The sequence below is a fragment of the Cotesia glomerata genome, linkage group LG8 (assembly GCF_020080835.1).
Source record: "Cotesia glomerata isolate CgM1 linkage group LG8, MPM_Cglom_v2.3, whole genome shotgun sequence".
Lineage (NCBI taxonomy): Eukaryota > Metazoa > Arthropoda > Insecta > Hymenoptera > Braconidae > Cotesia > Cotesia glomerata.
This window is the reverse complement of record NC_058165.1, coordinates 13,156,063-13,169,954: the sequence shown is the minus strand read 5'-3', so window position 1 is coordinate 13,169,954 and position 13,892 is coordinate 13,156,063.

Here is a 13,892-nt window from a genome sequence, read left to right as displayed (position 1 = left end):
TTACTTCTCTTTTCATAGTATTAAAATTAAAAAAAAAATTTTTTTTTATAATTTTTTAAGCTTTTGTTGAGAAGACAAAATTTTTAAGTCCACTTTCCTAATTATTATTTATTATTTATATTATATTTTATTTTTATATTTGCCGCTCAAAGCGACAACTAGCTTATGATTATTATTCTCATTGAGACGGCGTCGGTCTACGCGCAGCCTAGCTGCGCATACGACTCTCTCTCTGGCTTGCTCGCCGTGGCTCGCACATGTTGCTTGGACGTTTGGCGGTATTACGTACTACTGCGTAGTTACAAGTCAAGAACTTTTCTTAATATTGTTAACTATATAATACGGATAATATTTTGATATCAAAGATTGTTTAGAATTGTTTTATATTTATTAGGAGAATAAATAAACTTACAAGGAAACTCTCTCCGGTGTCCCCCTCCGATTTTGATGAAACTGAGATATGTTATTCTCCGTCGAAATCTAAGAGACACGTATTTTTTTTTATCTGCGGAAAAACATTTCTAGGGGGTGAAACTACCCCTCAAAAGTTAGCCTCCAAAGGGGTGTTTTTCAAGTTTCGCATACTTGCAGTTTAAATAATCGAATGGGACCAATTGCATTTATGCAATTTAAAAATTATAATTTTCAGGGTGGAAAATCATGAAAAATGCTTTTGGTTTTATAATAAAACAATGGATAGAACAAAAGTTATGAGGGTTGAAAATCACAAAACTTTTATAAAAAAAAAACTATTCGATGGATTTCAACAAAACCAACGGCAATCGGAAGAGGAAAAAAAGTAGAGAATACGTCTTTCGGGGTTTTTCCGAAAAATTAAGTTTAGGGGGTGAACATCCCTTAAGCATATCTACAGTGACCACCAAGAAAATATCGTTTTTTATATTAATTTTGATATGAATTCATCAATAATAATTTTTTCGTACATTTCTAGCATTTAGAAAATAATAATAATATTATATCTTAATATTTTACTTACTTGTTTACTTCGCATCCCAAACTTTATTTTGTGTATCGGGACATCAAATATTACAAATGTCATTTAATGTGAATCTGCTTTGGAAAAAAAAAAAAAAAAGAAAAAATGCTTATAATGATTTATTATAATCATAATAATCATTCATCGTTATCTCATACAAAAAAAGAGATAATTATATTTTTAGTATATATGAGTATATATTTAGTATATATTTAGTATATACATAGTTCTGACTTCATAGTGAGTGGATGTATGGAGGTTTGCTCTGCTTGATATTTGAGTTTTTTGTGCATCAGTTGATATTTTCTGGTGGTTTGAGTGTATTTCACACTGAAGTGCTTTTATTGCATAATTATATCGATATTGTTTTCAGTTTTGGTTAAGACTGACTGTATAAATTGCTAGCTGTAGTTCGGTTTTCGCTAGTTTATGGTTAGGTCTAGATAATTGTTGTACTAGCATCTTTGGCATTTAATCTGGTTATCTGAGATCCGGCTGCCCTCTTGTGGAAATGGCTGGAGATAAAACTAAAGAAAAAGATAAGACTGGAGATAAAACAGATAAAACTAAAGAAAAAGATAAAGCTGGAGATAAAGTAGAGCACTGTGGATTGTGTTGTCGGCAAATCAGTGACACTGCTTCAGCTGAGAGTACTGGCGCATCGTGTAAACATATGTTTCATACACTTTGTGTAAAGGTGCGTTATTGTTTACAAACAAAGGTAGATGCCAAGGCTCTTGTAGCTCTTAGGTGTCCAGTCTGTCCATTACCTACGGACTCTGCTGCAGTGCTGGCGCAGATTAATGCCAAGCTAGATTTGTTAACTACGATGAATGAAAAATTAACAGGTCTGACGGAGCGTGTTGACAAATTACAAGATACCTGCGGTACATTAAATGATCGTGTCACGAAGCTTGAGGCAGGAGGGTTGCCAGACATTGGATCTTCGAATAGTGCTGCTTTTATAAAGCAGGTTGCGGATCAGGTTAGCAGTACAGTAAAGGCATCGTCTGACATTAATGTGGAAATACGTCAGCTTCAGTTGGAGTCTGCATTACTCAGTGACCAATTTGTTGTTTCTGGTTTTAAGGAAGTTGAATCAGAGGATTTGCTTGATATGGTTGTGCGGCTTGGGTCTATGATGGGTGTGCCTGACTTAAATTGCGATAGGTTTCAGTATGCGGACAGAATTGGCAAGAAGGGTCCAGGGGCTAGATGTCGCGAGATTGTTGTCAAGTGTAAGTCGCCACAGACTGTCAACAGTTTTATTGCTGCAAGGAGAAAGCTTAAGGATCTTACGGCTAATGTGATAATTCCAGGCATGCCTAGAGTGCCTATTTATGTTAGTAGGAGGTACCCGCAATCGCTGAACAAACTAAAGCGATCATTGATAGAAAAATATCCAGCAATAGATAAGAGAAACATCTGGATTGCTAACACATGTGTTTGTGTTCGTCCTAAGGTTGGGTCTGAGCCGGTCAAGGTGTACCCATCAATGGACCTTGATCATATTCAGGGGCTGTCTGCATAACGTGAACATATTGACTCTCCACAACGTGTTGTCTCAGCTGTAATTCCGAGTGTACCTAATTATTTAAAACTATGTCACCTTAATGCTCAATCACTTGTGCCTCATGTTGATGAATTTCAAGAACAATTTAGATCTGATTTTTCGGATGTTATTGCTGTGTCTGAGACTTGGCTCAATGCGAATGTTGTTGATGCTCAGATTAATTTGCCAAGCTTTCGGTTACATAGAAATGACAGGATGCTGCGTCATGGGGGTGGTGTTGCATTGTTTGTGAAGAATACATTGTCTTCAAGGGTAGTGGCATGCTCATCGAACTTATCAGATTTTGAATTGGAATATATTGCTGTTGAATTACTGGCTGATAACAGCAGAAAGATATTAGTTTGTGTTATTTACCGACCGCCGCGAGCGGCATTGTTTGATGCTTTTGAGCAAGACTTTGATCAGCTGCTGCCTTTTTACAACAACATTGTGATTATTGGTGATTTAAATATTAACATGTTGACGGATTCTTATGAGTCCAAGTGTCTGAGGGACTTCTGCAGCATGCATGATTTGTATTTGGTTCCCTATGCTGCTACGCATCATACGGCGACATCGGACACGTGGATTGATCATTGCATTGTGAGTGACCAAGCAGCGGTTATTTCTTCAGCTCAGTCAGATGTGCCTTTTTTGTCAGGACATGATGTGATATCGGTGAATGTGAATTTTGCTATGACAAAGCAGCAGGCAAAGACAATTAAGTGTCGCAGTTGGAAGCTAATCACCCCGGAAGCCATTGAGGCCCAAGTGTTAGAAACTGAGCTACCGATGTTTGATCGTTATATAACATTGGATGAGTCGGTTACTACTCTGAATGGTGGTATTTGTCGAGTTTTGGACTCAATTGCTCCTGAGCGTACAATCAAAGTTTCTAGGTTACCAGCTCCGTGGCTTAATGACGACATACGTGATCTCCAAAGCAGAAGGAATAAGTTGTATAGAATTTTCAAAAGAACTGGGTATGCGTATGCTGAGTTTTCCAATGTGCGTCGTCTAGTTAAACGAAGGATTTTGGCTGCCAAGAAGGATTATTTAAAATCGAGGCTAGAACTTCATGGAAGTCCGAAGGCAATTTGGAATGATTTCAGGCGGCTTGGGCTTCTCAAAACTAAGTCATCTGTAAATCCGTTAAATCTTGATGTTGAAGGACTCAATGATTATTTTGTGTCAATTGGTGGCAGTTGTGTAAGCGATGATTTGCTGCTGGCGGCGTGCATGTGTGGCGATGGTGATCAGCAGTTTACTTTTGTTGAGATTACTATTAGTGATGTTGAAAAGAACTTAAAACGCATTAGCACAGGTGCGGTTGGGCCGGATGGGATTCCAATTGGGTACTATAAGCTATTACTGCCATTTTGTTTGCAATCGATTGTGGACTTGCTCAATGCGTCATTGGTGTCATCAGAGTTTCCGAAGCAGTGGAAAGATACATTTGTTATTCCGATACCGAAAGCGAAATCGCCAGAGCATTTCAGTGACTACAGACCAATTTCCATTCTGTGTTCGTTATCAAAGGTGCTTGAGCGCTGTGTCTATGAACAATTAGTCTGCTATGTTACGGCTAATAACTTATTAGATCCTTGTCAAACTGGGTTTCGTGAGGGAATGAGTACGCAAACGGCATTGCTTCGATTATGTGACGATATACGTGCTGGAATCGATGAGCGGTTAATTACTACTGCAGTGTTTTTTGACTTTACAAAAGCATTTGATAGTGTTGATCATTTACTACTACTGATGAAGCTACGAGAACTGAACCTTTCAGAGAACGCACTAAGGTGGTTTCATTCGTATTTGACGTGCAGGCGTCAGGCGGTAAAAAATGAGGATAATGTCTCGTCATGGAAAGAGCTGACTAGTGGAGTGCCTCAGGGGAGTGTGCTTGGACCGCTGCTGTATGCACTGTTTGTTTCGGAGCTTGGTTCTGTGATAGACTGTAAACATATATTTTATGCTGATGATCTAGTGATCTATGTTATTAGCAAAATGGAAGGAATTGGACAGGCAGTGGATGGGCTGAACGCTACGATTGTGAAAATTGAAGATTGGTGCCGTCACAATCGGCTCAAACTTAATGAGGCTAAGACAAAAGCTGCTATTTTCGGCAGTCGGCAACATGTTAGCAGTCCAATTTGTCAGAATGCACCTAGTGTGCTCGTAAATGGAGTGCCTGTTGTCTATGTCTCCACTGTCAAGTATCTTGGTGTTCTCTTAGACAGTACTTTGTCTTGGCATGACCAAGTGGTATCTACTAGCCAACAAGCGATGAGTTGTCTTGCTCGATTGGAAATGAACAGTAAGGTGCTAAGTGCTTCAATGCGGAGAAGACTAGTTGCTGCTCTGATATTGCCTATATTTGATTATTGCAGTGCTGTATTTACAAATATTTCGGGGACTTTGCAACTTAGGCTCCAGCGGAAGTTCAATGCTTGCATCAGATTCATATTTGGAGCTCGGCGGTTTGAGCACATAACACCTTACAGGAGGAGACTTGGATGGTTGACGCTCCGAAGTAGGCGTGAGTTTCTAATTTTGAGTCTGGTGTATAAAATGCTAAATATGCAGCATCATAAGTTGTTGCATTCGAATTTCAAAATATTGCTTGATGTCAGGGGTCGTGCTGAGCGTAGAAATCAAGTTCTGCATCAGCCTGCCTATAGGACTGTTGCCTATGAAAATTCATTCTTGTTGACTGCAGTGAGGGAATGGAATCAGTTACCGAGTGATCTTGTGGCCGTGAATTCTTCAGCTGAGTTTCAGACGTTGTGTTACAAATTAATTTTTGATAAAGACATTTGAACTAGAGAGTCAATAATAATAATAAGTGTTCATTTACTTATATGATTAAAATGTTATTCAAAATGGTTTCTAATTTTGTATTCAGATTACTATTTAATTTTGTATTCAAATTACTTTTTAATTTTGTATTCAAATTACTTTATAATTTTGTATTCAAAGTACTTACTCACTATGTAATAATACTATTAAATATCTACGGCCTTTAGGGAACGTCAGTTCTAGGGCCGAATGTCTTCAATAAAATAAATAAATAAATTAATAGATATGAGTCAGTAATGTGAAAAACAACATAGTATAAATAAATGTATCATTTCGAGATTAGTTTAGTTATTGCGATGTACTTCATATTTTATAATTCAATATTATAATCGTTTTTTTTTTTTTTTTTTTAATAAGTGAATAATTTAAAATTGTACGAAAATCTTTATTTTAGTACATAGAGCAAAATGAAAGTCAATCCTATAAATGTTATAAGACTACTCTTAACAACATTTCAAGTCATGAACATTCCGGAATCGCCAGTAAATGACGAAGAAATACAAATCAAAGAAAGTTTTGAAAATATTTTACTCAATGCTATGAACGAATACTCCGGAGTCGAAATGGTCGAAGAAAGTTCTTTGCATTTCCAAGAACCGTATAAAGATTGGACGATGGAAGTCGTGGAAGATAAAGAGTGGGCAAATGCACTAGTTGATCAAGAAACACCTATCGACGAATGCACTAAGGATGTTGAAGATTTATCTTATGAATATAAATTGAAAGCCGTCGAGTACTGGCGTAGTAGCAAAAAAAGAAATTTAAGTTTAGACAGTGTTAGACAAAAATTTAGAAAGGTACAATCTGTGCGACAGTTACGAAGATGGGCTCATACTTTAAATCAGGGAGGGACTTATAAGGAAAAATTAGCAAGAATTTGTGAATATACATTACAAAATTTCAAAGCAGCTATAGATGCAGGTTTAATCGTACATGATTGTGACATAAAAAGATGGGCCTTACAAGCTCAAAAAAAAATTGGTGCGGAAGATTTCCGTTTTAAAGCATCAACAAAGTGGATCGCGTCATTCAAAAGAGCACATCGCATCGTATCAAGAAAAATAAATAAGTTTATCACGTCCAAAACCATTGAAGATAGTAAATCATTAAAACAGCAAGCTGAGGAATTCGTCAATAATGTAAAACAAAGAATTAAAATTTATGAATTAGCAAACGTATATAATTCAGATCAAAGTGGTTTTCAGTTGGAAATGCATTCCGGTCGAACTTTAGCTGTTGAAGGAGAGAAGCAAGTAGAATGTCTTGTACAATCTGTTACTTCTACTACTCATAGTTACACAGTTCAACCAACTGTATCCGCTGATGAAAAGCTTTTATCCCCACTTTTTTTGGTTCTAAAAGAACCAAGTGGTAAATTTGGACCAATAGTTGAAACAACACTTTTTAGACCTCATAATGTATACATAGAAGCATGAAAATCAGGAAAACTTACATCAGGTACGAATTATTCTTTATTTTTTTTCTGGTTTGCGCATAAGTTATTGTTGATACAAATAGTTCATATTTTTTAATTTTCAGATCATTTCAAAATTTGGTTGGAGAGGGTGTTTTTTCCAAATGTGGGCCCAAAATCTTTATTACTAATTGACTCATGGACTGGGCATTGTCCTCAAGTTGTACAAAGCGTTAAACCAACAAATAAAGATACTGAAGTAATGATCTTACCAAAAGGTACAACTGGGAAAATTCAACCGCTTGATGTTTTTGGATTCCGAGTATGGAAAAATTTTGTTCGATATTTTTCGGATCGTACAGTTTTGATGAATTTGGACATAAACTTGCATTTACGAAATAACATTATAAAATTACAATCACTTACACATATCCAATTGTCATCTCCTCGGTACATAAATTTATTCAAGACTCGTGGTACAAAAGTCGCTACACAGAAGTAAAACCAGATGAGTTCGAAAATCCTGTGGATTTTGCATTTCACGGATCATGCAATTCTCATTGTGAGGTTCCTGGTTGTCAAAATATAGCAATTATCCGCTGTTCATGGTGCAAAAAGTCGTTGTGTTTTCAACATTTTTTTCATGAACATCACGATTGCAAAACATATATTGAATAGATCTGCATATGACAAAATGATGAATTTAAGTATTAAATTTCATAAACATCAGAAATATTAAATATTTTTGTAAAAAATCATTTGTAAATTATTTTTAAATTTAATTTGATTATAGTAAAGCATATATTGTAAGCATTTTTTCTTTTTTCTTTTTTTTCCAAAACAGATTTACATTACATGACATTTATAATATTTGATGTCCCGATACACAAAATAAAGTTTGGGATGAGAAGTAAACAAGTAAGTAAAATATTAAGATATAATATTATTATTATTTTCTAAATGCTAGAAATGTACGAACAAATTATTATTGATGAATTCATATCGAAATTAATATAAAAAACGATATTTTCTTGGTGGTCAATGTAGATATGCTTAAGGGATGTTCACCCCCTAAACTTAATTTTTTGGAAAAACCCCGAAAGACGTATTCTCTACTTTTTTTTCCTCTTCCGATTGCCGTTGGTTTCATTGAAATCCATCAAATAGTTTTTTTTTTAATAAAAGTTTTGTGATTTTCAACCCTCATAACTTTTGTTCTATCCATTGTTTTATTATAAAACCAAAAGCATTTTCCATGATTTTCCACCCTGAAAATTATGCAATCGGTCCCATTCGATTATTTAAACTGCAAGTATGCAAAACTTGAAAAACACCCCTTTGGAGGCTAAACTTTGAGGGGTAGTTTCACCCCCTAGAAATGTTTTTCCGCAGATAAAAAAAAATACGTGTCTCGTAGATTTCGACGGAGAATAACATATCTCAGTTTCATCAAAATCGGAGGGGGATACCGGAGAGAGTTTCCTTGTTAGATTCAGTTTAAATAAAACCTTGTGTTCCACTTTTATTCATAATCCCGACAGGTTATCGGACCAGTACACGCTTCCACTGCATACGTGATTTTTTTTATTAAAAATTGGGTGAAGTGATTGATCACAAGGTAAGAGTATTTATGAATATTTATTTAGAAAAGATATTCCGGAAAATTTATTTAAGAATATAAGACGTAATTATATACGAACAAAAGCATGCATGCAAAGAAAATATAAAACGTAATGGATACGTTTTAATAGACGCTTAATTGAGATAACTTAGAAAGACTTGATAAATATTCATTTATTTAATTAAATAAATTCGTAGATTTCTAAAAATATTTTTCAGTATATTAGATGGTGACAAATAGATTTACTTTAAGTGGATCGACTCATGTTTTTTGATGAAATCGCTGGCGAGGCCGGTAGACGCTAAAAATTCAAGATGTCGGCCAACAGCGTCATAATAACGATAGTACACAAGAATCACGTGTATTACAATAGTATGTTTAGATCTTGATTTCTAGAAGATGTTTTAAATTAAATTCTAAAAGTGAAGTATTAATTTTAATCACTATAAAAATGTATTTTGACGTCAATAATATTGATCAATATAAAATACATATTAAAGCTATTTCGGTAACTTTAGCTATGTGACGCTTGTGTTCGGCGTCAAGTAGCTTATAGTTTGTGAGGTTGTTTGTTTGCATAATGTATCCCGAGTGTGTGCGTGATCAACCGTCTTCAACGTCGTTTTATTGCCGTGCGTAAAAATATACGTTGGAATAGGTGTGCATACTCGAGGTGGTGCTGTGTAAATGATCAATCTTGCGTTTCAAATTAAAGTGAATTGCTGTGCGTTTATTTTAATTTAGAAGCACGAAACAGAATCAATTAAGAAGAGTATCGGGTACTAGATGAATAGAATTTTAGAATATCAATAATAAGAGATAGATGATAAATTATTAATTAAATAATCAATTATTAATTAAATGTATAATTAATTAAATTTAAATTCTGTTTCATAAAATCCGAAATAGATGTCAAAGTCAGACAAAGCTCCACTGGTTGATTATGACAGTGAGGGAAGTTTTGAAAGGATTGAAGATCTTGAAGATGTTGAACAGAATCCTGAAAATGTCGAACAAGAACCAGCAGTGGAAATTAAGACTGAGAAAAATGTGGACACTCTTCACAGTCTGTCACAGTTTCGCAAAGGATTGATTCAACAAGCAGATGAAGGTAATCCAATATCATCAACAAAAACTCTTGACATTAAAGATGTCAAGGTGCCACTTGAAAGAATGAAAAACTTCTCAACTCCTGTCAAACCAGGCCAGTCGATGAGTAAGTAATGACTATAAAATAATTTAGAAGCTGTAAACATAATTAGAAGACACACTTTATGAAAAATGAAAGTGTTTAAGAGTAGTTAGATGAGGCCTATTCAGATGTATAAAGTAGTATAGATGTTAAGAAAATCCCAGATACTAATTAAGATTACATGTTTACAGGTACAGATGATGGTAAAGATGATGGTACAGATGATGATTTCAAAAACAAGAGTAACAATACCAAGATTAAGATTAGAAGCAGTGAAAAGATGTTAATGCTTGGTAATAAGGATTTAGAAGATATGAAGAGGTTGATGTTGGAGTCAAACAAGCAGACTCAAGAAATAGCAACATCAATTGAAAGAACAGCTACGAGACTCGAGGAAGTCTCTAACGCAATGTTAGATGCCTTAAAGGTGATGACAAAAGGGTATAAAGCAGAGTTAGATCGCGAAAAGACTAAAGCAGAAGCAGCTAAGGTAAAGAATTCACATAAATTTCCTAATTTCCCAAATAAGAATGATTTAGAAGTTACAAATGGGAATCATACTATCTCTAGAGATTTGAATGTAATTAAAGATGCATTACTATCAAATCAAAGTAAGATTAAGGTTAGAAGAGATTATAGATTAACTCAAAAATCAAACTATAATATCTGGTTTGATTATTTAAAATCAGAACTTACTAGTTGTGAATTATTAGATGTAATAGATGAGAATAACAGTAATGATAATAACTTATTAAATTCGATGAATAATAAAAGAAAATGCCTTGTTAGAGATATTATTATTAATCATTTATATGAAGATTATCACAAGAAAATTCTTGAGATTTCTGAACCCGTAGAAATTTCAAAAAGAATTAAAGAATGTAGAAAAGAACAGATAAACCTTACATCAAGTTCAGTTAGAAAAAGATTGTATTCAATTAAGATGAAAAAGAATGGGAAGGTCCATGATTTCTGTGAAAGATTTGACCAGATCATTAGAGAATATGAATCTTGCGGAGATGGAGAAAAATTAACTGAGCAAGAAATTAGATCGGCGTTTTACCAAGTTATAACCCCTGTAACTCCCAAACTAATGTCCGCAGATTTTCTTAAGACATCTCATTCAAAAGAGATGATGACATTGAATGAAATGAAATCTTTTATTCTACAGTTAGAAGCAGAAAAGAAGACCGAAGACGGAGAAGATACTGTCAAAGCACAGACAGCAAAATTTGACAGTAAGACAAAATGTTTCAGATGTGCTAAGACTGGACATAGAATCGAGGACTGTACATTGGCAAAAGATTTGTGGTTTTGCTATTTCTGCCATGATTTTAGAAATCACAAGGGTAAAGATTGCAACGAGGGAAGACTCAAAAGTAAGATTTTAAATCATGATAATATCAAATCTAGAGGTAAAGTAGATAGACGAGGTTTTATTAAAGTTAGAAATAATGTGAATTCTAAGCCATATAATATGATAGACGTTTTAAGAATTATAATAAGAATAATCAGCACTCAGCTCAAAATGCACTTAAAAGAGAAAGTAGAAGTGCAAAAAGAGTGACTGATGAAAGACAAGTCAAGAAATTATTAAATCATGTTTTAATAAATGAGATTAAATTTATTGCGGATTCAGGAGCAACAGATCACATAGTAAAGAATCGATTGATATTAAGCAATTTTGAAAAATGTGAAAATAAAGTAATTAAGAGTGCCAATAAGAATAAATCGGCTGATATTATAATAGATGGAAAAGGTGATCTTTTGTTCTACACGAATCAAGATAACAAGATAATTAAATCATCAAATGTTATTAGTGCTAAAGATGTATCAGATAATTTATTATCATTAAGAAAATGAGTAGATGAAGGATTTAAGATTTATTTAGATGATAAGACTTTGAGAGTATTTAGTGAAAATTTAAAAGAAAAAATACTAGAAGAAATATATGAACAACCCAACTGGATCTTGAACTTCTAATTTAAGAATTACATCGACGATGAAAACAAATTAGATTGGGAATACAACGCTTATCGATGTAAAGCTGAAATGATTTAAGAAGATGATACCAATGAATCAGAAATAGATTTATAAAGGAAGCAGGAAGATTCAGAAAACGAAGAGGCCAAGGATTCTTCAATTAGGAGGGAGGAAGAAATTACAACACCTCCAGAAATAGAACAACTTCCTGAAAATTCAAATGATGACATGTTTAATTGGGATTCTAGTTTAATAACTAGAAATACAATCAAGCTAGATGACATCGAGAGCATTAAGAATTTAGAAGAGCTATTCACATCAAATCCATTAGAGCAAGGGACAACAGAGTCAAGCAAAATAAATGAAGCTATGTTATGGCATGTAAGACTTGGTCATGCTTCATTAAATTATCTCAAGAAGTTACAGAGGGTATATAGTAAATTAGAAAAAGTTAGATTTGATGATTCAATTCTAAATTGTGAAATATGTATTATGTCAAAGATGCAAAAACTACCATTTAAATAAGTTAAAAGACGAGCATCAAGACCATTACAAATAATACATACGGACACGATGGGTCCAATAAAACCAATTTCACACCCAGGACACAAAAGATTTATTAATGTGTATATAAATGATTACTCCAGATTAGCTAGAGCATATGCAGTAAAGACTAAAGATGAATCAGGGGAAACATTAGAAAAATTTCTTATATCTACAAGAAATTTACTTGGAAAAAATGAAAAAGTATGATACGTTAGATCGGATCAAGGAACAGAATTCACTGGTGGAAAATTTCTAGAGGTTTTAAGAAAAGAAAAGATAGAATTAGAATTAATACCGCCTTATACCCCTGAACACAATGGAGTATCTGAAAGATTCAACGCTACGTTGCGGAGAAAAGTCAGAACCTATAGTTAGATTCTGGTTTACCCAAGAGTATGTGGGAGTTAGCAGTGGATGCAGCTGTTCACTCATACAATCGAACACCACATAAATCTATAGATTATGATGTACCATTAATGAAATTTAATAAGAATGAAAATTGTCATTTTGATAAAATTGAAAGATTTGGATGTATTAGAATTTCAAAACCAGAGCACAAGTTCATCGAGAGAGCAATCAAAGCAGTCATGGTGGGATATAAACTCACAGGATACTTGTTATGGCACCCAAGTGCTGGAAAATTTCTAGAGTCACGACATGTTAGATTCAATGAAAAATTAATGTACAAAGATATATATAAGAATAGACAAACAGAAGAAACTGAAGATAAAATTAGTTAGAAGTCATATGAAAATGTACCAAATAATTTAGAAAACAAAATCAACGAAGAAAAGGAGAAACCGGACCAAAGAAAAAGAGGAAGACCTCGTAAAAATCCACTAGATGTTAAAAACTTAAATGAAAAGAAGAATTCATCAGAAGAAATTAGACCATTTACTATAGGTTAGATGAAAAGAATATTAAAATCTGAAAAGGATAGAGATAGAAAATTGATTGAAGACATAAGCTTTGCAAGAAGCGCTAATGTGTCTGAACATCAATCTAAGAAAGATGAACAAGAATTAATAAGCTGTTTAATTACTTCTTTAAACAAAGAACCTATCAATTATGATGAGGCAAGCAACTCAAATGAAAGATGTCAATGGATGAAGGCTATCAAAGATGGACTGGACTCAATAACTAAAAATGACGTCTGGGAATTCGTAGATTTGGAAGAAGCAAGTAAAACTGGAGGAAAATTAAATATCATTGATTCAAGATGGGTATTTAAAAAGAAAGTAGAAGTAAATAAAGATGTACTTTATAAAGCACGACTAGTATGTCGAGGTTTTAAAGATAATAATGATTATGATTCAAAAGATACATATTCACCAGTATCTAGACTATCAATCATACGAGCATTACTTTCAATAGTAAATAAATATGATCTAGAAATTTGTCAATATGATGTGAAAACGGCATTCCTTTATGGAAATTTAGATGAAGACATTTATATGAAGATACCAGAAGGTCTAGATGTAGATGAAAAGACAAAACAAACAAAGATACTTAAATTAAAGAAATCTCTGTATGGATTAAAAGTAAGTCCTAAGAAGTGGAATATAAAATTCAATCAAGTGGTAAAAGAAATTGGTCTCGAGAATGACCTACATGAACCATGTTTATATACTTGGAGGAAAAATGGAACTGTAGCTGTACTGCTAATTTATGTAGATGACATTTTAGCTGCTAGCAATGATCCAAAGAAGTTAGATGAAATTGAAA